Genomic DNA, 26,031 nt, shown 5'->3' on the forward strand with positions numbered 1-26,031 from the left:
TGTTACATGGAGAAGGAAGCGAGATAGACCCATACTTATTTTGAGGATCTTCAATCACTTTCTGAATCGATATAAGCATGTCAGTCCGTCCATGTAGTTTGATGAACAAAATGCAGGTAGCATTTATTATCCGATTGAGATGAAATTTTTCAAATAATATCTGGTTGGCCTAAAGACGAACCTTATGGAAATTGATCTGAATCGGTCAAATTTAGATATAGCTCCATATATATCAATCAATTTCGCGTTAATTATGCACTAAATGGCCAATATCAGTCCAAATGGCATGAATTTGCCACATCCGATTTGGTGTAATATGCACTCGACAACAATGATTTTGGTAAAACATATCAAAAACAGCTCTGAAATAAGATGAAATTGTTGACAATATTCAGATTTGGATATAGCCGCGTGAAAAATATGTTTAAAAACCCATATAAGTGGTTATGAGGCATTACAAAATCCATGATTATTGACCAAGATGTTTTAGAGAGATATGTTTACTAGGAGAGCTAGGAGTGTTTTGAAAAATATTTTCTTTAATATCCACGAGAATCGATCAGACTATCCTGGAATTCATTTATAAAAGTATTTATCTTAAAATTCAGAAATCTTGGTCATGAGTTCCCTGCAATTTGTTTCTTAAAAATCCAAGATTACAATCTCTCTAATTTTACTTAGGTCTTGAAAAGAATTTTCTACAAAGGCCACGCTTGTTGGTCATTAGTTTTATTGAAAAATAATTTCTAAAAAAAAACAAGACATGTAGCCAGGAGATATTTCAAAAACATTTCCACGATTAGTTCCTATGAATTCCTATATCTTCTTAAAAATCACGATTTTTTGTGTGGAGTTCTTTGGAAAATATGCATGAGATTGTATACTGATTCCTAGCCAAAGGTTTCTAAAGAATACACCATTATTGGTTGGGAGGTCCGTGAAAAAGTGGTATAAAACTTCTCTGATTCTTGTTCAAAATATCTTTGAAAAATATTTTTTTGAAATTCCACCACTACTGCTTTCGAGATCCTTGAAAAATATTTAATAAACACACGATTATTGACCAGGATATTTTTAAAAATATGCCTGAAAAATAAACGAATGTCTATGGAATATATTTTTATAAAGTCCACGATTCTTAATCATAAAGTCTATGATTGTGATTTATAGGATATTTATGACATCACATTGGTAGGCCATGTTTATATACCCGTGTTTCTTTTAATCCAACTGCAAGTTTGTATCGATTAACCCACAAAGCAATTATGGAATGAAAATAAAACAATAACAAAAATAAATATTTTTCCTTATTTTTCCATGGTGTACCTTTGTCTAGGCTTGTGTGGGGTAATGTTCAACACAAATAACAAGTCCAATTGAGAGTTATTAATGACATGAAAGGGTCAGTAAATATTATTTAATGACGTGGAATATGCTGTAAATATTATTATATTTTTGAGTAAATTTTTGTGCAACCATACCAATGAATTTATTTACAGAATTCAAAATATTCGAATTGCGTGTTCATTTTTTACTAAAAATACGAAAACGTGGACCTGCACAGACAATTTTTTGGCTTAAGCTGTAGTATCCATTACGAACTTCGAAGACCAAATTTGAAGCAATTCCGGTGAATAATGTCGCCAAAATCATCAAAATACCGAATATCGGTACGAAGACGTGGACTTGCACAGACAATTTTCTGTCATAGGCTGTAGCATCAGCATTAAACAATTCCGGTAAAATCAACAAAGTACCGAATATCGGGTGGTACCGTTATATGGGGGCTATACGAAGTCGTGAACCTGCACAGAAATTTTTTCATCTTAGGCTGTAGTATCCATTTCGAACTTCAAATACCAAATTTGAGACAATTCCGGTGAATAATGTCGCTAAAATAATCATTCGGTATTTTGATTATTTTATTTATCGGGAGGTACCGTTATATGTGGGGCTATACCAAAACGTGGACCTACATAGCCCAAAAGACCTGCAGGCATAATATACACTTGGGTAAAATTTTTTTAATCCAATTTAATTCCTTCGGAAGCTAGAGTAATTTCCACAGAAGGATAGACGGACGGACATAGCTAAATCGAAATGCTGATTAAGAATATACTTTGTGTGGTCTTAAATGTATATTTCGAGGTGTTACAAACGGAATGACAAACTTAATATACCCTCCATACAATAGTGGAGGGTATAAAAAGTGATAATAATTCCGACCATAAAAAATCAATAATCATCCCTCACAATCCATTTACCAAAACTGTTGATGTAACCTCGAACCATAAGCCACACTGAGAAATGAAAGATTCTCAAAGATAACGAGTAAAGAAAGTCTTAAAGTCGGTCGGGGCCGACTTTATGATACCCTACACCACTTTGCTAATTTAGTAGAGCTCCACATAACAATTAAAAGTTTTTATGGGAGAATTCAATCATACACGCTATAAATATAATTTAAAGTTCAAAGGGCTAAATATGCCGAAGCATTTGTATCTTTTAAATTCGGACTTGTATTACCCATTTGGTGCACAATTTGAAACCGGATAAAGATATATACGGGAGCTATATCAAAATCGGAACCGATCTCGATAAAATTTGTCAAAGATATTTCTGAGCTGTGTTTGATATATTTCCTTGAATATCGTTTTTACGGAGTGCATATTACGGCTGTGGGTAACAAAATGACAAATCGGATGAACAGTATATATGGGAGCTATAGCTATATCTGAACCGATAAATGCGAACTGTACTTTGTTTACAAAAATACATGGACAGACGGACGGACGGACATGCATAAATCGACTCAGAATGTGATTCTATGCAGATAATCAAAAGGAACTATGGGTCTATCTCGTTTCCTTTTGCCTGTTACAAACAAATGCACAAAGACATAATACCCTGACCACCTTGTGGTGTAGGGTATAATTAGAATCCGTAGATAATGTGACAAAAATCATCAAAATACCGAATATCGGGGGGTACGGTTATATGGGGACGATCTCCTGTCATAGGCTGTAGCATCCATTGCGAACATCAAATACAAAATTTTAAACAATTCCGGTAAAATCAACAAAGTACCGAATATCGGGTGGTACCGTTATATGGGGGCTATACCAAAACGTGGACCTACATGGCCCATTTTCAATACCAAAAGTCCTGCAGGCATAATATGCATTTGTGTAAAATGTTATCAATCTACTTTTATTCCTTCGGAAGCTAGAGTAATTTCCACAGACGGATAGACGGACGGCAATTGCTAAATCGACATAGAATTTTATGCTGATCAATAATATATACACTTTGTGGGGTCTAAAATGTATATTTCGTGGTGTTACAAACGGAATGACAAACTTAATAATTCCGACCATAAAAAATCAATAATCATCCCTCACAATCCATTCACCAAAACTGTTAATGCAACCTCGAACCATAAGCCACACTGAGAAATGAAAGATTCTCAAAAATAAATATTGGGGTTTCGATGCCCCAGATGCATCAAATTACTTTGTTGAAGTTGCCTCCAAGATAAAAATTGCCACTATCAGTGAAGTGTTGTCTATTACATATTTCCGAAGTTACTATACACTAAAAATGCACGGGCATCAAAGAATTTTAATTCGAAAATTTGAAAATATGGGGAAAAGGAAGAACGTTCCTTCTCTATTTAGTTTTCTTTTCGATATAATTATCAAACATATCCGAATTTGTTGTATTATTCACGTTTTGTTATCCAAACACAAAATTTTAAAATTTTCTTCAAATTGTATTTTTATATAAATATATCTAGTCGACCAATTTCTGATTCGTTTTTTCCTATTTTGTATTACCCTCATTCAAGCACTAACAACGAAAGCCATGAAGCTTTTGTTTGAGAAAAGCATACGCCTTGTTTCGTTATTTTCAACATGCAACTTCGGTTATTACTGCACTTTCGTGTTGCCAGATTGTTAGTAGCACAGGATTATTATAGACACGAAATATGACCTCCACATCTTCCTCTCTCTCTCTCTCTCTCTGTCTCTGTCCCTCTCTTTGCATACCATATTTCCCATTGTATGATCATGTTTATTAGCCTTTGCATTAAAGTTGATTAAATTTTCAACAACCACCATCGTCGAGGAGTAGTCAACATCATCCTACCAGCAGCAGCAAAAAGACTTCATCATTGCATGCGACCAGCTGGTGTGAGCGTCGTTGCTTTTTCGTTCCATGGCTTACTACCATCCAAAGTCAGATAGCATGTGTCAGCATTGACTGACTGGCTGGTTGTCTGAAACTGGTTTGTTGGTTGGCTGGCTGTATACTAGTTAGTTCTTCCAACGACTATATTGTAAATATTATATGAGTATAATGGTAAGGCTAAGTAACAACAGTAGCGGTAAAATTACCGGAAAATCTGTATTATATTGCAGAAGACTTAACTTCCTTTGTTTTTGTGAAAATTCAAAGAACGCCATGGAAAAGTTTCAGGTGTTGCGTATACAAATTTGTTGAAAATTTGCCAACATGCGGTCAACATTGAGGTGAATCTATTTCCTTACAAAACATCCGACGGTGATGAAAATGGATATGAGTTTCGTAGGTGTTTAGAGACTTCTATATATAATATCTTCATGAGAAATGTGTAAATTGTAAAGAAATTGCATTTCATATAGATACAAGTAGTACAGAGATCTACAGGGTGAGATAAAAAACTGCAACAAAGTCAAAAGACATAATTTTTACATTTTTATACCCTACAACACTTTGTATTGGGGGTATTATAAGTTTGTTTGGGCCAAAAATTATGTAACACCTCGAAATATTGGTTTCCCACATAGGAAAGTATATATGGGTCTTCATATCTCGCCAAGCTGAGTCGATCTAGCTATGTATGTCCGTCCGTCCGCCTGTCCGTCTGTCCATGTTAATTTGTAATCACTCTACAGGTCGCAATTATGGCCCAATTCTCACGAAATTGAAAATGTAGGTGGGGTTAAGATCAGAATAGAACCCTATTTCTTTTGGAGATGATCGCATAATATTTAGGGGTTGAAATGGACAAAAAACTGAAAAATTTCCTGATTTTGCAGTTGCTCTACCATTACCATTATAGACCAATCGAAGCGAAAGTTATCATGGGGCTAGAGCTTTGGGCTGGGCAGAAGCTTTCCAATTTTGATGGTCATTGGGTAATATTTAGTGGTTGAAATAGACCATAACATTTGCCTTCAATAAAAGTCAAATTTTCCATTAAACCGCGAATATTTTGATGTCGGCGAAATCAGAAATAGACGAACAGGTCAATTTTGACCATTTCGTAGATGCCGATAGTAAAAATATCTGATATATATAGCGAAATATATACAATGTGTATATACAAAGAAAGGGAATGTTAGCTAGAATGCTTATATCTCCAGAATGGCTGGAGCGATTTTGACAAATTTTGTAAATTTAGAATGCCCTTTTGGAATAAAAGTATAAAATCTAAAAAAATCGCTTAAAAATGCCAATAATGACTTTAATATAGACTTTGTAGTATTTTGTGACATTTTTTTATTTTTTCATATTTTTTATCGAATGCGATTTTTTTCATTTGACTTATAATATTGAAGTGTATATTTTGTAATACTTTTGCACTTTACAACACAGGTTGGGGTTATTATTTATATACAGATTGCAATTATCGTCCGATCCTCACGAAAATTTTCACAAGGGTAGGGTTGGGCTCAAAAAGGGCTAGGTCTATTGTCTTCAAAGATGTCCGCAATATATTAAGGGTTGAAATGGATCAACAACTAAAAATTTTCCTGATTTTGCAGCCGTTATAAAGGTCAAAAATAGAAACCAAAGGACACGAAATCTCGCATAATGTTAGAGTTTAGGACAGCGGGTACAATGGACCACTAATTTTGTGTGAAGAAATACCAGCATTACTTACAGGCGATATCCGAAATACACAAAATGCGAACTTCTGGCTTTTTTATGCTGATTTCGTTGATAATTATAGCTAAATATCGTAGACAAAAAAAGCAAATCATATAGATGAGTTTAAATTTGGATATACGGAGGCGCTTCTTGCTGTTGGAGATGATTGCAAAATATTTAGGGGTTCAAATTAACCAAAAACAGAAATGTTTTTCCGATCGCACAATTGAAGCCAATCGACACGCCTGAGGAGACAGTTAAGGACTGGGAAGAATTCTAGCATTTGGGATGACCATTGGATTATATTTAGCTATAAAATTGACCACAACAACTAAATATTGGGCAAATGTCCCTAGTCAAAATCCTAATTTCAAAAGCGAAATCTTCCAAGATGGATTTGAATATATTGCAGTGTTGTAGGGTATAACATAGCCGGTCCCGCACGACTATAGCCTTTGCTTACTTGTTTTAGTTCTATTTATTCCTATCAAGCAGCTGTTTTGTTTAAAATGTCTCTTTACTTACATTTATGCGGTTTTCTTATCAAAATTATACAAATTCTTTCCTTTCCCTTTTATTTAATTACCCACGTTTAACTATTCTGCTATTTATACCCTCCTCAAATTTATTAAAATATTTTACCTTTTGCCTGTAACTTCGAAAGTAACGAAAGAATTTACATAATTCTCTAGCAGAAAGTTTGGGAAAGAGATTAGAACTTTTACTATAGCAAACTGTCAATAAGGCTAATATAACTTTCATAATAATAGATTTCCAATATACACCACCCCAACATGGATGCCGTGTGGCAATTGGTGAGACAGACGTGAGAAAAGTTTAGACTCTAATAACTATTTGGTAAACGGATATGTGGGTTAGAGTACGTCATTCAAATCAATGTTATAAAATTAAAATATTGAGAAGAATAGCAAATTGATGTTTGAGAATGTATGCTACACTCAATCTAAATTTAAAATTGTGATATAATAATACATATTTATATAAGTGAAAATAATTAAAACAGACAGTCTGAAAATTTGATGTTGCGTTTGTTTTAGAAAACAGATAGCGGTTTTGCAATCGTGCTACCTGTGGTCGTCTGTTATCCAATTTTAGCTTAGGAATGACATTAAAGAGCATGCGAAACTTAATAAATGTTTTTGTGTGACCTGATGTTCGATTTTGTTTTGTGGTAGCATGTCAATAATTGTGGGAGAGTAATTTTCAGATATTACATCAAACCATTAAAAAACTTGTTTTTGTGTATTTGTAGAACTGGAACTCATCAGCTCATCACCAAAGTGTTTTATGGGGATTTGTGAAACTGGATCATGTTTTTGGGCCCATTCCCATTGAAGTTCCATTGTTTGGGGTCCATCACCATGGAAGTTCCATTGTTTGGGGGGGCTTTACCTACATTGAATATTTTTGGAAAAATTTACCAAAAATCAAATAACACCTGATTTGGTTGGCAATTGATTAACATCAACTAACATGATTAACAGTAATTAAGATTAACCATCAACATATCGAAAATCAAGAGGTATGCTATATCATATATGTGTTGAAATTTCCGAAGTGATGATATACAGAGGTCCCTAAACAAATGTGTCTGGGAGTTTAAAAAATTTTCAGGGCCTGCTTTATTTACTTTCTTATGTGATGTGAAACTTTTCTTCATGTATTACATATATAACAACTCTTAAAATATTGTATTTTGTTTTAAAATTAAAAAAAAAATATGTTCTTACCTACAACCACAAGAACATATCTTTAAAATTCTTAACAGCAAATATTTTAATCTTATTTTCCTTCTTTATTTTCAGAGATAATCAGCTAAAGGCTCTCGTTGCGACAAATGACCAATAAAAACCCATAGGAATCAACAAGCAAAATGAAACTCGACAACTGACACTGGGAATTTTTATATGTGTTCTTCTGTGATTAAACCTATTTATTGGTAGTTTTCTTTCAAATATTAAAAATAATTATTAGCAAAATTTATAAAATCAAATTATTTAAATCAGTAACTATTTATCTATCATACAATAAAATATGAAAAACTTTTTCGTTTTAAAACACTTATACTTGTTCTCATTAATTATGAACATTAATGAAACAAAGAATTTTTCTTCATAAGATTTTATAGATATTGATATTTAGATAATTACCTTGAACAAACAAACAGAAAGCTATAACAAAAAATAAAATAAAAATATAATGTATAACACTTGTAAATATTTAAAGATAAAGAACAATAAATATAAACATTCATTAAAAACTATTGTCTATTATTTTCGGGATATTCATAGTTAAAATAAAGAATTTTTGAAAGATTATTTAAAAACCAGAAAAAAAAGTCTTAAAGTCGGGCGGGGCCGACTTTATGATACCGTACACCACTTTGCTAATTTAGTAAAGCTGCACATAACAATTTAAAGTTTATATGGGAGAATTCAATCATACACGCTATGATCATAATTATAATTTAAAGTTCAAAGAACTTAATATGCCGAAGCCTTTGTATCTTTTAAATTCGGACTTGTATTGCCCATTTGGTGCACAATTAATTTGAAATCGGATAAAAATATATATGGGAGCTATATCCAAATCAGAACCGATATCGATAAAATTTGGCAAAGATATTTCTGAGCTGCATTTGATATATTTCTCTGAATATCGTTGTTACGGAGTGCATATTATGGTTGTGGGTAACAAATATAACAAATCGGATGAATAATATATGTGGAAGCTATAGCTATATCTGAACCGATCTTCACCAAATTTGACATACTAGCTTCTAGACTTAATTCGGTCGTAAGTGCCAAATTCCATCCAATTTAGACAAATATAAGACGTTTGGTGTACAATAAAAATAAATCGGACGATGTTATGTATGTGAGATATATCCAAATCTGAACCGATCTCGATAAAATTTAGCAAATGTATTTCTGAGCTGTATTTGATATATTTCCCCAAATATTTTTGTTGCATAGTGCATATTACGGCTGCGGAGGACAAAAATAACAAATCGGATGAACAATATATATGGGAGCTATAGCTATATCTGAACCGATCTCGATAGAATTTGGCATACTTATTTTCAGGCCTAATTTGGTTGTATGTGCAAAATTTCATACTATTCGGGCTTATATTACACGTTTGGTGCACAATAAAAAAGCAAATCGGACGAAGATATATATGGGAGCTATATCTAAATTTTGACCGATTATCTCCAATTTCAATAGGGTTCGTCCTTGCCAAACAAATGATCTGTGCAAAATTTCATCTGGATAGGGCAATAAATGCGACCTGTCTTTGTTTACAAAAATAAATGGACAGACGGACGGACGGACAGACGGACATGCATAAATCGAATCATGATGTGATTCTATGCAGATCATCAAAAGGAACTATTGGTCTATCTTGTTTCCTTTTGCCTGTTACAAACAAATGCACAAAGACATAATACACTGACCACCTTGTGGTGTAGGGTATAAAAACTACTTGGAGCCGATATAAAGGGGCCAAAACGTTAACCTTTTAGCTAATTTTATACTTCAAGGATCGGATAGCGAGTCTTCAATACCAAATTTGAAACAATTTTGAAGGTAAATGTGACTAGTATTAACAAAATACCGAATATCGGTCTATATCTCAAATATCAGGTACCGAAAAATTTTATGAAAAAATATTTTTTTTTTAATTTTATTGAATGAAAGCAAAAAATGTCGGAAATAACATCAAATTTTAGAATAAGTTGAAATTTGTTGGAATTGGTCATCATTGGCATGAATTACGGCCAATGAAACGGTCACACACTGTCCGAATGTTGCTCTGCTCTATTTTCGCCCATTCCCGGCGAAGCGCTTGCTTGAGGTGATCGACACTTTGGCATTTTTTGTACCAACCTTACTTTCCAAAATACTCCAGACAAAATAGTCCAACGTATTGGTATTCGGAGATTTTGGTGGTCATTGTGCGCTGGAAATGAAGCGAGGAACCTCATTTTGTAACCATTCTTGGGTGGCGCATAGAGTGCGATGGTGCGGAGTCCTATTGGAATATTCACGGTCTGCCTACTTCCCCAATCTCCAAAATATTTTCGGCATTTATTCTGATGCCACGGTCGATTAACACGAGTGGAGAGCGACCATCTGTTATAGAGGCCCACACCATCACCATGGCCCGCGCTTGAGTTCTGGTGGCCAACCGAAGGTGAACATTTTCAGCTGACCTCTTTGGCAAGTAAACACGATCATTTTGTTTGTTTACAAACTACTGGACAACGAATGTTTTCTCATCGGAGAAAACCAAATTTGGCTGTTCACCACTTTCGGCAGAGCGAAGGAACTCTTTAGCTCTTTTGAGTCTATTTTCTTTCCGTTGCGATGTAAGTTCCTGCACTCATTTTTCAATATTTGCCGAATGAAGCATTGCGATATGTTCGGCACACGAGTCATTTTTCGGCCTCTGCGACGAGGGTTTCGATCAAGTCCCTTCTTTACTTTTCGAACCATTTCTGCTGGTGTTGCTGTTTTTTTCTGTCCGCTTCCTTCCTACGCTACTAGTATCATTTAAATGCTGGAGTGCTCAAAGAGAGGTTATGATAAAATGTATGATTTAGCCCTTGCATAAAATCGAGACATACATAAACTTATACCTACCCAAAAAACTAGTGTGAACTATCAACATTTTATTTTGCAAGGCGAAATGTTTGGATTTTTTATGTATAAATATAATCTTTCACCGAAATAATTGGTTTATCTTTTTGCAACTTTCAAGACTTTCGGTAAAGCCTACATTCCTAACTTAATTAGTAAACAAGAATACCTACTCCACGTAAAGCAAATAGCCAACCTTCGAAATTTTCTACAAAAAGAAAGTGAAAATGTGAGAATTATAAAAAGGTCACATAACCTACCGAAAATGAAAACAACTAGGTCATCATAACATTTGAGTACACACAAACATATAGATAGCCAAACATCATTCGTTGGGTCCGTATTCATCTGCCAGGAATGCCTTTTCCATTCGTTGTTTTTTTTTTATTTTTCGGTGAAAGTAGAACATGTTTCCAATGTTACCATGGCACCTCTAAAGAGATTAAAATTCAGATCTCAGCCTTAAGCTTTATACAGATGCCAGCTGTTGAAGTCACAAGAATTTGCATTTCAATTTTAAGTTTTTATACCCTACAACACTATGTGTTGGGGGTATTATAAGTTTGATTGGGCCAGAATTTATGTAACACCTCGAAATATTGGTTTCCCATATAGGAAAGTATATATGGATCTTCCTAGCTCGCCGAGCTGAGTCGATCTTGCTATGTATGTCCGTCCGTCCGTCTGTCCGTCTGTCCATGTTAATTTGTAATCACGCTACAGGTCGCAATTATGGCCCGATCCTTACGAAATTTAGCAGAAGGTGGGGTTTGGGTCAGAGTAGAACCCTATTTCTTTTGGAGATGATCGCCAAATGTTTAGGGGTTGAAATGGACCAAATACTGAAAAAATGTCGGATTTTGCAGTAGCTATACAGGTCGCAATTATAGACCAATCGGCACGGAATTTCGCAGGTAGGTAGAGTTTAGGGCAGGGAAGAAGCCTACCAATTTGGGTGGTCATCGGATAATATTTAGCGGGTAAAATAGACCATATCTTTTGAGTTGAAAAAATACAAAATTTTTCATTAAACCGCTAATATTTTAAATCCCGGCGAAATCACAAAGCCATGACAAGGTTACTTCTGATCTTTACATTGATGTTAACATCCAACAAATCGGATATAAAGCAAAATATGTGCGATATATATGTCTATCAAAGAAGATATGCTTGAAAGATCTCTTATATTTCGAGAACGGCTGAACTGATTTCGACAGTTCTCATTAAGAATGGCCTCTTGGCGGGAAAGAAAAAACGTCTAAAAAAATCGTATAAAAATATCTCTCTAAAGATGAAAATATTGATTTTGTAAAATGTTCTCATATTTTTTCAATTTTGTCATATTTTTGGCATATTTTCATTTTGAATTAAACATTTGGTAATATTTCTACAGCTAACAAAACTAAGTAGTTAGGATATCAGGATATCATATACAGATCGCATTTATGGCCCGATCCTAACGAAATTTGGCATGGGGATAAGATGAGGGTCAGAATAGAAGCCTACCCTTTTTGGAGATGATCGCCATATATTTAGGGGTTGAAATGGACCAAAAAAGCAGGGTCAGCAGGTCGTAATTATCGCCCGATCCTCACGCACATTTGAATGGGGGTTACCGGACATTGCAAAAGCCAAGCAGTTTTGGATGGCCATCCAAAAATATTCAATGTGTGAAGGAGTTTGCCAACTTTTGTAGACAAAATACGAAAATGTCCATTCCACTGACTTTTTGGAGAATTCACAAATACAGGAAAGACGCACTTCTGACTATTTCGTTAACGCTGATTTCGTTGAAGATTATAGTCAAATGTCTGTATCTCATATAGATGCGTTTCAGTCAAAAACCAATAAAAAATGTTAATCTTTTGCCACTTCTGAGAGATTATAGGTCTTTGGGAAATATTGGTTCCAGATCTAGGAAGACCATTTACGTGCAACATCTACCAATATATTGGAAATGAGCAAATTAGTTTCAGTTGCTATTATTCGAAAATTAGAGAACGAAACCTGATGGTTTTCTTTTATTATTTGTCACAATATCTTGTGGAATTCTTTCGAGTATCTCGCCTATATAAACTGTATCACTTATTATAGTGTTGTAGGGTATTCAACGGTCGGCCCCGCTCGTCTGTAGCCTTCGCTTACTTGTCTTTTTTTTTCACTTTGATTTTCTTTTAGTTTTTATTTTGTACTGAACCAAATATGAACTGAAGAAAAATATGGAGAGGCAATGAGACAAATAATACAATGAGATATATGCCCTTTGTTTTTATTTCTCCCCTTGTTTTTATTTCTAAAACGAATTTGATAGAATCATTATTAAAACAATTCGGTAGCCATTGTGCATTTATTTCTATTTAACCTTACCTTCAAAGCCGGCAATCGATTTTTTTTAATAAAAAAAACAACACATAAGCGTTTTCCCCTAAAAAAACTTCCGTTATCATTGAGACAAATATCACATTTTTATTATAACAGTTTTCAAAGCTAATTCTAATTAACCTTGACAAAAATGAATCCACCAGTACGCTTGCCAAATTTAATGGCAGAGAGAAAGCAAAAATGTGACACATTTTCGTTGTGTAACCTTCATGGAGAGATATGAACAACACAAAGTGCAACGCTTCCTCGACTGGTTAAAAATATTGCATGAAATCAGCCAAATGTCATAAAGCAAACAAACATGAGCTTTGCCCTCTTGCCATCACTATTTTGGGCATGGCATATATTTCTCTTGCCAACGAGTTAAAATATGAATGTGACCTACTACAGGAAGAAGTATGATTGCTCCATTATGGTTGGTATATAGTCTCCCTTCCAAAAAAGCCAGGCAGCTTATGTAGTGAATGTGGGGAGCATTCCACGATTGTATGAGGTGGGTATTACGTTTTTTTGTATCACATGTGAATTACGAGTCAAAGGGATCAGAAAACATCCATGAGATAAAAATCAGGACAAACTTTTTAACTTTTGGTTGGCATTTTTATGACCTCTACCATTCTATGGAGGGTATTTTAACTTTGTCATTCCGTTCTTAACAAAGTATATATATTCTTGATCAGCGTAAAATTCTAAGTTAGATTTAGCCATGTCCTTCTGTCTGTCTGTCCGTCCGTGGTAATCACGCTATCTTTCGAACTAATTGAGATAGAAGACTAAAATTTTGTACACATGTTTATATTGCCAGTAGGCAGGTTAAGTTTGTAAATGGGTGTAGGTCCACGTTTTCATATAGCCCCCATATAACGGTACCTCCCTATATTCGGTATTTTGATGATTTTGGCGAAATTACTCATCGGAATTGTTTCAAATTTGGCATTTGAAGTTCGAAATGGATACTACAGCCTAGGACAGAAAATTGTATGTGCAGGTCCACTTCCTCGAATAGCCCCCATATAACGGTACCTCCCTATATTCGGTATTTTGATGATTTTGGCGTCATTATTCACCGATGTTGATTCAAATAACGTATTTAGAGTTCGTAATGGGAACTACAGTCTGTGACACAAAATTTTTTATGCAGATCCAGGTTTTCGTATAGGCCCTATATATCCCTATATTCGGTATTTTGACGATTTTAGGTACAATACCCACCGAAATTGTTTGAGATGCCGTATTTGAAGTTCGTAATGGATGCTACGGCCTGTGACAGAAAATTGTATATGCAGGTCCAGGTCTTCGTATAGCTCCGATATAACGATACCTCCCTATATATGGTATTTTGAAGATGCTACATTATGCTAATATGGTAATGGCTTATAACAAACGATGCCTATGTAGGTCCACGTCGTATAGACCCCTATATAATGGCTATATTCGGTATTTTTAAGATTTTAATAGCATTTTAAACGGATTTTATTTTTTGAAAATTTTCAAATTCATTCCAAATGGTGGAGGGTATTCAAAGTTCGGCCCGTCCGAACTTATTGCTTTTTAACTTGTTTTCGCTAGTTTGGTTATATACCAGCGGTTTTGACTTGTGGCTGTTGTTGTGTGGTAATTTTTGCTACTGGTTGGTGTTACCAAGTTATATATTTAAAAGGTGGTTATACATGGAAACGGAAATATAGTTTTTGATGGCTTATTCCTCATTCACAACCCTCTGCGACGAAATTCACCTTTTTATACCCTTAGCAACATGGCTAGAGAGGGCATATATTTTTTTTTACGGCCATATTTTTTGTCCGTCCATCTGCCCGTCTGTATGTCTGTGTATCTGGCTGGTGCGCAAGATAACTCTCGAAGAGAGTATCAGATTTGTTTCAAAATTGGTACATCGTGATATAATTATCAAACTTATATCGAGTTCCGAGATAAGCGATATCGGTACCTCCCCAACAAAGTTCGAAATTTTCCAAAAAAAAATATTTTACTGCACAGAAAGAGAAAGATAAATCCGATTTTGCCCTAATCCTAATATTTCCATCTGTGTTGCGGAGGTGCTAAAAGGTGCCTCCTCCCAAAGGGTAAAATTTTTGAATAATTATAACTCTTACAAAATGTGATTCGATTGTCATCAGATTACACACATCACAATATTTTTATTAACCCAAGGTCTGGTGTGAAGATGGGATGTATCAGTCCACTCCTTTTGGTACCTCCCCACAAAGGGTCAACATTATAAATACCCATGAAGCCCATAAAACGCGAAAATGACATCCGATTCCATTCAGACTTGGCACATTTCAATATTTGTATTAACACAAGATCTGTAATAAAGATGGTAGAGATCTGAACATTCCTTCTGGTACCTCCTTCACAAAAGTCCAAAATCCGATTTTTCTCCAATTTTGCAAATCCTACAATTTAAATAAGAGCTACTGCAGGTGCGAAAATGGACAATATCGGTCCACTACATCAAGTACCTTCATTCAAAGAGTCAACAATTTGAATAATTATAACTCTTATAAAATGTGATGTAATAGTCCGACTGTCTTAAAATTACACACATCACAAATGTTTGGTGTGAAAACGAATTATATCGGTCCACTCCTTGTAGTACTTCCCCCACAAACGGTCAAAATTTTGAATATCCATGAAGTTCTTAAAACCTGAAATTAACATCCGATTTCATTCAGACGTGGTACATCTCAATATTTCCATCTACGCAAGATCTGTTATAAAGATGGTAGAGGTCGGACTTTTTCTTCTAGTATACCCAAAGAAATCAAACTAAGTATCGAACTCTCTTCAAATTTCACACACTCAGACATTCTTGTAAACAAAAAAATTGTTGTGAAGATGGCATAAATCTGCGAACCCCTTCTGGTACCCATTAGACTGTGAAAGTGGAGGTAAAAATAGAAGACATGTGCATTTTGAAAAATTACATCGCAGATATAAACATAAGTAATTTTTTTCGTAAATATTACTAACACTTAACAACACTAAACATTTTCGACCATAATAGTCGTGGTATTATGGTCGAAAATGTTAACCCTCAAACGGATAACCAAAGGGTAGTACCTAGTAGCGTATGATGATTAGTCTGATATGTTAATAACAATCATACGCAATATGTGCACAAATAAAATGGTCAATAAATCTTACTAATTTGTGTACCCTCCACCATACCACAAAGTATATATATTTTTGGTCAGCATAAAATTCCATATCGATGTACTTCCGTCTGTGGAAATCCCGAACGAAATGCAGTAGGTTCATAAAATTTTAATCTAATGTGTATTAGGTCTGCAGGAATTTTGGTATTGAAAATGAGCTATATCGTATAGGCCCACGTTTTGGTTTATCACTCATATAACTGTACCGACAGATCTAGGGGGTTTTAAGATGCTTAAATCACAATTTCAACAATTGCGCAAAATTGGGTCCTTGCATAGACCCATATAACTGATCTCCCTATATTCGGTATCTTGATGATTTTAGCGATTATCCTGCGAATTTGTATCATTGAATTGTTATTTGTATATTTGAAGCTCCTAATATGTAGTACAGTTTGTGATAGAAACTTGCATGTGTAGGTTCAAGTCTTCGTATAGCACCCAGATAACGATACATCCCTATATTCGGTATTTTGCTGGTTTAAGCGGCGATATTCACCGGAATTTTTAAAGTTTCGTTTTTAAATATCTTCGTATAGTTCGGACTTGACAATTAGCAAATACTTTTAGAGGTGAACATTTCTTTCGGGAATGAAAGCTATTGTGGTGACAGGAGGATGTTTTTGATGTTTTTATAAAGGGTGGGCCGAACTTTGAAAATACTTCACCATTTGTAACGAATTTGGAAAAAAGTAGGATCCGTCAAAAAATCCGGTAAAAACTTAAAAATACAGAATACAGGGAGTTACCGTTATTTTAGATTCCACACAAAAACCTGGACCTGCATTGGCAATAATCTTTCACAGGCTGTTGAAAATTCAAGTACGAAATTAGAAACAATTCCGGTAAATAATGGCGCTAAAAGCATCAAAATAACGAATTTAAGAAAGTACAGTTATATGGGGGCTACACCTAAACGCAGACTTAAAATAGCCCTTTTTCAATACCGAAACTACTGCAGAACAAAGAAACATCTGAGTAAAAGTTTATCATCCTACTTCAATTCGTTCAAAAGCTAAAGTGATTTACACAGATATTCTCCCCAGAAGTTAAAAATAACTTCTACGACAAAAAACATTTTGGACCCAAGTGACGAGATCGTAAGCTCAATAGAAGAGAAACAAAAAATCTTTTTTTTCATACAAAATACTATGGTATCCCGAACAAACAAGCCAACACTGTTCGGTTTCCAAAATATATCATATTCGTTGCTTCATTTTTCCGTTAATTTTAAAAAGATAACTTTAGCACCATGACCATTCAATACATCAAATCAACATACAATTTGAATATGTAAATAGATATATCCACCGTTGTGGTATCCATACAAATTTTATAAAATTTATTTGCTTCGTTATTTGGCAAACACTATGTCCAGATGTCACCCGATACCAATCAGACCAACTGAATACACAAAAATGCTTCAATCCAGAAAAAAATTAACGATATTCATATTTGCATGCGAAAAAACCAAATGTCATTTGGGTAGGAGAAGGACGATTATACTCCCGTAACTGCTTTCCAATTTCATCATGACCATAATTGATTTCCTGGCAAAAATATTTAACAGGTGTTACGACATTTTCCTGGGTTAAGCCAGTACAGCGGATGCAAATGATTGTTAGGAATAAATGCAATTCAAATGTATCTTTTGTGGGGAAAAAACTATTTAAACGAAAAGTTCTATTGAAAAGTAATTGTGAGAAGGAATTGATTAATGATTATAAATTTTAAGCAAATCTCATAGATAGAGATGAAATTAATCCCAACGCATCTAGATTGTCTGACCACATACGCACAAAGAAATGTGGTTAATACGAAGGGCAAGACTCACACATAGTGGATTACATAATGGAAACATACGAATGCCTACACCTTTATGTGTCTAATGGAAACAGAGGGAACTTCAGACAATATGGCATAAATCTAAGACCAATTTTTCCAACCATTCGTTTGCTTGTTATTTGTGTTATTTCGCCCTTTGCTACATCCAAGCAAATATATTTACCATACCATCCGCCGCCGGTAATTGTGCAACCGGTTATATTTGCATTTGAATAAAGTTTTTTGGTCATTTTGCAATTCGGTTTGGATTTCGATTGCATTCAATTGTAAACACTCGAAACATGGTTCACATGGATGATTTGCTGGTCATAACAAACGTAGACCAAAAAGCAGACAGACAGGTAAGTGAAACGTGGCATGTGTAGACATATGGGACAATCCTTATATTTTCAACTTAGACTTTCTTGAAGGAGACCTATAGGAATTGCTTGGGAATAACGTTACAAAATATAATTCAAAAATGATTTACTCATTTTTCTATGCATATACGCACATATGAAATATGAATTTTTATTATATATTAGATATATAAGGCGATTTCACGACGCACTTCAGGGTCAAAAGCAAACAAATCATATGTCATATATGTGTGTGTATGTCATTGAAAATCAAAACGCTAACGATTTTCTGAAATCATTTTTATTTTCACAAAATTTTAGTTTCCAAACTGTTTTGTGGACCCCGTGTATTTATTTCTGTTTACATACATTATCCTTTTGTTTTGCAAACAACGACAGCTGTTGCTTGTGCTTAATTCGGAATATACGCCGGTCGATGGTGTCTGAGTTTAAGAATTTGTGGTATATGCAGGTGATTACATAGCCATATCAAAGACAATGTATGTTCTATTATTTATTGCTTCTGCTACTTCTTCATATTTGTGGTGGTACACTACACTGGGAGCTGTTCCAATACCTTTGGTGGAAAATCGGCAATACTGCCTATTACGTATAGGAGGCCATAATTCTGTCCCAAACCCTAGCCCCCTCCACCATTTGGAAAGAAATTGATAATTTTCAAAAAAAAAAAAAATCCGTTAAAAATTCTGCTACAATCTTAAAACCAGTAAAGAAAGTCTTAAAGCCGGGCGGGACCGACTTTATGATAGCCCACACCACTTTGCTAATTTATTAGAGCTCCACATAACAATTAAAAGTTTTTATGGAAGAATTCATTCATACACGCTATGATTATAATTATAATTTAAAGTTCAAGGGACTAAATATGCCGAAGCATTTGTATCTTTTAAATTCGGACTTGTATTACCCATTTGGTGTAAATTTTATTTGAAATCAGATAAAGATATATATGGGAGATATATCCAAATCTGATCCGATCTCGATACAATTTGGCAAATATATATTTCTGAGCTGTATTTGATATATTTCCTTGAATATCGTTGTTACGGAGTGCATATTAAGGCTGCGGAGGACAAAAATAGCAAATCGGATGAAAAATATATATGGGAGCTATAGCTATATCTGAACCGATCTTCACCAAATCTGGCGTATTATCTTCTAGACTCAAGTCCATCGCATGTACCAAATTTCATCCCATTTGGGCAAATATTAGACGTTTGGTGTACATCAAAAGGTAAATCGGACGAAGTTATATATGGGAGCTATATCCAAATCTGACCCGATCTCTATAAAATTTAACAAAGGTATTTCTGAGATGCATTTTATATATTTCCCCAAATATTGTTGTGACAGAGTGCATATTACGGCTGCGGAGGACAAAAATGATAAATCAGATGAACAATATATATGGGAGCTATAGCTATATCTGAACCGATTTCGATCAAATTTGGCATACTTATTTTCAGGCCTAATTTGATTGTATGTGCAAAATTGCATACTATTCGGGCTGATATTACACGTTTGGTGCACAATAAAAGGCAAATCGGATGAAGATATATATGGGAGCTATATCTAAATTTTGACCGATTATCTCCAATTTCAATAGGGTTCGTCCTTGTGCCAAACAAATGATTTGTGCAAAATTTCATCTGGATCAGATAATAAATGCGACCTGTACTTTGTTTACAAAAATACATGGACAGACGGACGGACGGACGGACATGCATAAATCGACTCAGATTGTGATTCTATGCAGCTCATCAAAAGGAAGTTCTATCTCGTTTCCTTTTGCCTGTTACAAACAAATGCGCAAAGACATAATACCCTGACCACCTTGTGGTGTAGGGCATAAATACCAAATGTAGCCTTATGTCTTTACGATGACGTGGACCTGCATAGGCAACTTTTGTCATAAGACATTACAATATTCAAATGCGAAACCGAATATAGGGAGTTACCGTTATATTGGGACTGTACGATGATGTGGACCTGCACAGACAATTTTCTGTCATAGGCTGTTGTATCCATTACGAACATCAAATACCAAATCTAAAATAATTTCGGTGAATAATGTCGCTAAAATCATCAAAATACCGAATATCGGGAGGTACCGTTATATGGGGGCTATACGAAGACGTTGACCTGCACAGAACATTAAGAACTTCAAATACCAAATTTGAAACAATTCCGGAATATAATGTCGCTGAAATCATCAATATACCGAATATTGGGTGATACCGTTATATGGGTGCTATAAGAAGACATGTACCCGCACAGACAATTTTCTGTCATAGGCTGTAGTATGCATTATGAACTTCAAATACCAACTTTGAAACAATTCCGGTGAGTAATGTCGCTAATATCATCAAAGTACTGAATATTGGGAGGTACCGTTATATAGGGTCTATACCAAAACGTGTACATACATAACCCATTTTCAACACCAAAATCCTGCAGACATAGTACACATTTGAGTAAAATTTTATCAACCTACTTCATTTCGTTCCGAAGCCAGATTGATTTCCATAGACAGATAGACGTACAGACGGATAGACATCGCTAAATCGACATAGAATTTTATGCTGATCAAGTATATATATATTCTGGGGTCTAAAATATATATTTCGAGGTGTTACAAAGGGAATAATAAAATTAAGGTTCACTCCATACTATGTTGGAGGGTATAAAAAAATAGATAGACTGTGGTACCGAATCCGAATTTCAAATACGAAATTTGAAACAATTCCGGTGAACAGTGTCGCTAAAATTACCAAAATACCGACCATGCGGAGTTATCGTTATATGGAAATTTAAAACAATTCCGGTAAATAAAGTCGTTAAAGTTATCAAAATACCAAATATTGGGATCTTCCGTTACATGGAACCGATACGAAAACATGGACAGACAGGCCTACTGGCAAAATACACATAGCTAAATCGGCTTAGTTTTTACACTTTGTCGAGCCTAACATGAGTATTTCGAGTAGTTACAAACGTAATGGCAAAGTTAATATACCATCCACAGTATGGTGGAGGGTATAAAATTAGAATAACTAACATTATATTTGACATATGAATTTCCGAAATTTTACTTTACCGGGATTTATGGTCACGGTTCATGGTTATTTAAGCTTTATGCTTGTTGATTCCATGAACCATACGATACGATATTTTGTTCGATGTTAGAGCTTAGTACATGGAAGAAGCCCATCATTTTGAATGTTGAGCGGTAGCATTTCTCTTCTTACACCAATCAAATATTAATTTATTTTAACACTTGCACTACCAATGGTAATAAAAACACCTAAAACATTTTTATTACTTTAAAAAATGATTTATTGTTGATAATAAAGGACCATAACGTACGAAATGGATGCCAAGCTAAAAAAAACTGAAAAAGAAATGGAGAAAATATACAGAACAAAATGTAAAGAATTGTTTTCTCATTTTTTTGTTTTTTTTTTTTTTGTTCGTTTCTGCACATAACGTACACAATATGAACTTCGATACACTTCGCTGCCACTTCCGTTTCTTAAACTTTTTGTAAAACTGGGTGTTAACATGTTTTATTGTTGGCCATGCCGAAGTTTTTTTCCTGCAATTGTTTTCTTTCTTTGGCTGGCTACCATACAATGTTGTTGGTGGTACTGCTTCTACCATAACTTGTAAATTTGTTAAAATTTGCTATTCATAAAGAACATTTTATGTGCTTTTATGAGGATGCCATCTTCGGATAATTTTATTTAATCCTTTAGGCTAAAAATGCGAAATCTTCATAATTTATTTAATTTTTTATACCCTCAGCCACTGTAGCGATAGAGGATATATATCATTTGATACGGCCAAAACGTGCCTCATGGAAATAACAGTTTTAGACTCTAGACTAGACACAAATTTGGTACATCGTAATATTATTTTCAAACTTAGATCTAGCTCGGAGATGGGCAATATCGGTCCACGCTTCCTGGTACCTCCCCCACAAAATTTCAAAATTTTCAAATAAAATAATTTACTGCACAGAAAAAGAAAGGATAATCCGATTTTGCTCCAACTTTGCAAATCCTAATATTTGCATCAGTGCTAGATCAGCAGTGAAAATGGACAATATCGGCAGTCCATCAAGTACCTCCACCACAAAGGGTCAACATTTTGAATAATTATAACTCTTATAAAATATGATGTAAGTGTCAGATTGTTTTCAAATTACACACATCACAATATTTTTTATTAACGCAAGATCTGGAGTGAAAATGGGATACATCGGTCCACTCCTTCTGGTACCTCCCCCACAAAGGGTCAATATTTTGAGTATCCATGAAGCTCATAAAACGCGAAATTAACGTCCGATTCCACTCAGACTTGGTACATCTCAATATGTCCATCAATGCAAAATATGTTATAAAGATCGTAGAGATCGGACCATTCCTTCTGGTACTTCCCCCACAAAGGGTTAAAATTTTGAATAACCAAAACGATCATAAAATCCGAAGTAAGCATCCGATTCTCTTCAAAATACACACATCACAATATTTTTATTAACCCAAGATCTGGTGTGAAGATGGAACATATCGGTTCACTCCTTCTGGTACCTCCCCCACAGACGGTGAAAATTTGAATATTCATAAAACTCATAAATCAAGGAATAATCATAATAATAATAATGGTACCGATCGGAACATTTCTTCTGGTACCTCCCCCACATAGGGGATATGAGCATCTAACTCTCTTCAAATTTCACACATCCAAATATATAACTGCGAACCCCTTTCGGTGCTTAACCAATAAAAATTTACAATTTTGATACTTTTATCTGTCATAAATTGCGAAACAAGTCGGTGATTCTTTACAACTTGCTATATCTATCTATAGTATAAAAATGGAGTACTTCGGTCGACTATATCGGTAATTCACGCACATTTTAACATTTTCTAAAAATTATCAGATATCCCATATAAAGTGAAGGAAGTCGATATAGTCCAAACCTGATACGTTGCAATATTTATATCATATTTTTTTAAGGTCCGATACAATATGGACAATATTGGCCCATTTCTTCGGAATCTACTCCATAGGGGGTCAACAATTTGAATAATAATAACAGAAGGCAAAATTTATATAATCGAACAGTGGCTGAGTGAATACAGCTATCGGCAATAGCGACTGATTTCATTTAACTTGTTTTTAAGTGAATTTAAATCAAACCTTTAATTGAAGTTAACATAATAAATCTAACGAAATTGTTTTAAGATAATTGTTAAAATTTTCTAAAAAATATAAATTTTTCAACTACATATTTCAAAAAAAAAAACTAGTAAGCAAAGGCTATAGTCGTGTGGGGCCGACCATGTGATACCATGCAACACTACAATATGTTAGAAGCCCCCTTATGTTCAAATCCATTTTAGAATATTTCGCTTTTGAAATTATGTCACGGAGCACTGCCCAGATATTACCCTTAGCATTTTGACCAGGGACATTTCCCAAATATTTAAGCACTCCGTCGTATTTTGCGATCATCTCCAAAAGCAAGAGGCTCCTCTGTATCTCCAAATTTAGACTCTTCTATACGATCTTTTTGTCTTCGATATTTGACTATATTCGTCAAAGAAATCAGCAAAAAAAAAAACAGAAGTTCGCATTTTGTATATTTCGGCTATCGCCTGTTAGTAATGTTGGTATTTTTCAGACAAAAGTAGTGGTCCATTCTACCCGCTGTCCTAAACTCTAACTTCATGCGAGATTTCGTGTCTTTGGTTTGTATTTATGTCCTTTATAACGGCTGCAAAATCAGGAACATTTTTAGTTGTTGGTCCATTTCAACCCCTAAATAAATTGCGGACATCTTCGAAAACAATAGGCCTAGCCCTTCTGAGCCTAACCCTACCCTTTTCGTGAGGATCGGACGATAATTGCAATCTGTATATAATATCCCAAACCTGTGTTGTAAGGTGGAAAAATATTACAAAATGTACACCTTAATATTATAAGTCACATTGAAAAAATCGCATGCGATAAAAAATATGAAATAATAAAAATGTGTCACAAAATACTTTAAAATCTATATTAAAATCATTTTACACTTATTTTTATGCGATTTTTTTAGATTTTATACTTTTATGTCAAGAGGGCATTCTGAATTGACAAAATCGGTCCAGCCATTTTTGAGATATAAGCATTCTAGCTTCCTTTCTATATACAAATTGTATATATTTCGCTATATATATCCGATATATTTACTATCGACCTGTTCGGTCAGAATTGACCTGTTCGTCTATTTATGATTTCGCCGGGACTAAAAATATTCGCGGTATAATGGAAATTTGACTTTTATTTATCACAAATATTATAGTCTAAATATTACCCGATGACCATCAAAATCGGAAGGCTTCTGCCCAGCCCTGAGCTCTAGCCCGTTCCTGTCCTGTAGATCAAACGCAAAATAGGAAAACTTTTCAGTTTTTGGTCCATTTCAACCCCTAAATATTATGCGATCATCTTCAAAAGCAAAAAGGGTCCTATTCTGGCATTACCGCCACCTCCATTCTAAATTTCGTGAAGATCAGGTCTCAATTGCGACTTGTAGAGTGATAACAAAATAACATGGGCAGACGAACATACATAGCTAGATCGACACAGCTCGGCGAGATAGGAAGATCCATATACATTTTCCTTTGTGGGAAACCAATGTTTCGAGGTATTACATAATTTTTGGTCCAATTAAACGTATAGTATCCCCGACACATAGTGGTGTAGAGTATACAAATTATGTTAATATTTTCATTGATTGAATGTTTTGGCTTATGATGTTAAACCTGTCTTCGTTTCATTACTGATGGAGTGATGTAAATGCTAATATGTAATATTCAGATTACCCTAGGAACAATATCTAAATTTAGTTGTCAAATAAAAAATTGTACAATTTTTAATAAATTCATTAATTTTTATTTTCAATTCAAATTTTCATTATTTATTTATTTATTTTTATTTTATTTTATTTATTTATTTATTTATTTTTTTTTTTTTGTTAGAAAATTCTATATTTGAATTTTTAGGCAAATCTTAATTTTTTTCTTCATTGACCACATGTCTCATCATCCTGCTGACACAATGCACAAATTTTTAGCCTTACATTTCAATTTGTTCCAAAGATTTCGTGATTACAACGATTTGGCTGACATCAACTTAGAATTTTACGCTGTTCCAGAATACATATACTTTGTGGACATTTGTCCATGTTTGTTTTGTTTCATTTGCTCGGCCGTTTGTAACTGACGCTTGCAGTATTTTGCCATATCAGATTATGTTCGTGACGTGTACATTAGCGGTTTTTGACTGGTAACAAATTCCACACAAAATATTGATGGTGGATTCAGTAATTGGTCCAGAAGACTACAACCACCAACTTTCCATTACATGTTAAAAATATATGATTGATTGTGAGCGTACTGGTGGCGAAGTCATGAGACTGATGAAATAAATTCCATTGAAGTAGCAACATTTGCTGCCGCTGACATTTTATGAGGGCATTGTCGGTTCAGTGTGATTTATGACGTAAAATGAAACTGTACACTAAAATTTATTACTACTACTTTTACATTAAATTTATTTGTTTAAAAATTTTGAAAATATATTTAATTAATTTGCATAAATAAAAGAAAATTACATGGGTTGATAGTGGGACCAGTT

The 26,031-nt window shown here is 34.4% G+C and overlaps 1 long non-coding RNA gene across 1 annotated transcript in view; it reads left to right on the plus strand.

The window, feature by feature from the left end:
• LOC131805995 (uncharacterized) overlaps positions 1 to 7,893 on the plus strand; it is a 90,134-nt gene extending 82,241 nt beyond the window's left edge. The window contains exon 3 of the long non-coding RNA XR_009343923.1: positions 7,743 to 7,893. This is a non-coding gene — a long non-coding RNA (uncharacterized LOC131805995). The remainder of the gene's footprint in view (positions 1 to 7,742) is intronic.
• The last annotated feature ends 18,138 nt before the right edge of the window (positions 7,894 to 26,031 follow it).

This window comes from Musca domestica, unplaced genomic scaffold (genome assembly GCF_030504385.1).
Source record: "Musca domestica strain aabys unplaced genomic scaffold, Musca_domestica.polishedcontigs.V.1.1 69, whole genome shotgun sequence".
In the NCBI taxonomy this organism is placed as follows: domain Eukaryota; kingdom Metazoa; phylum Arthropoda; class Insecta; order Diptera; family Muscidae; genus Musca; species Musca domestica.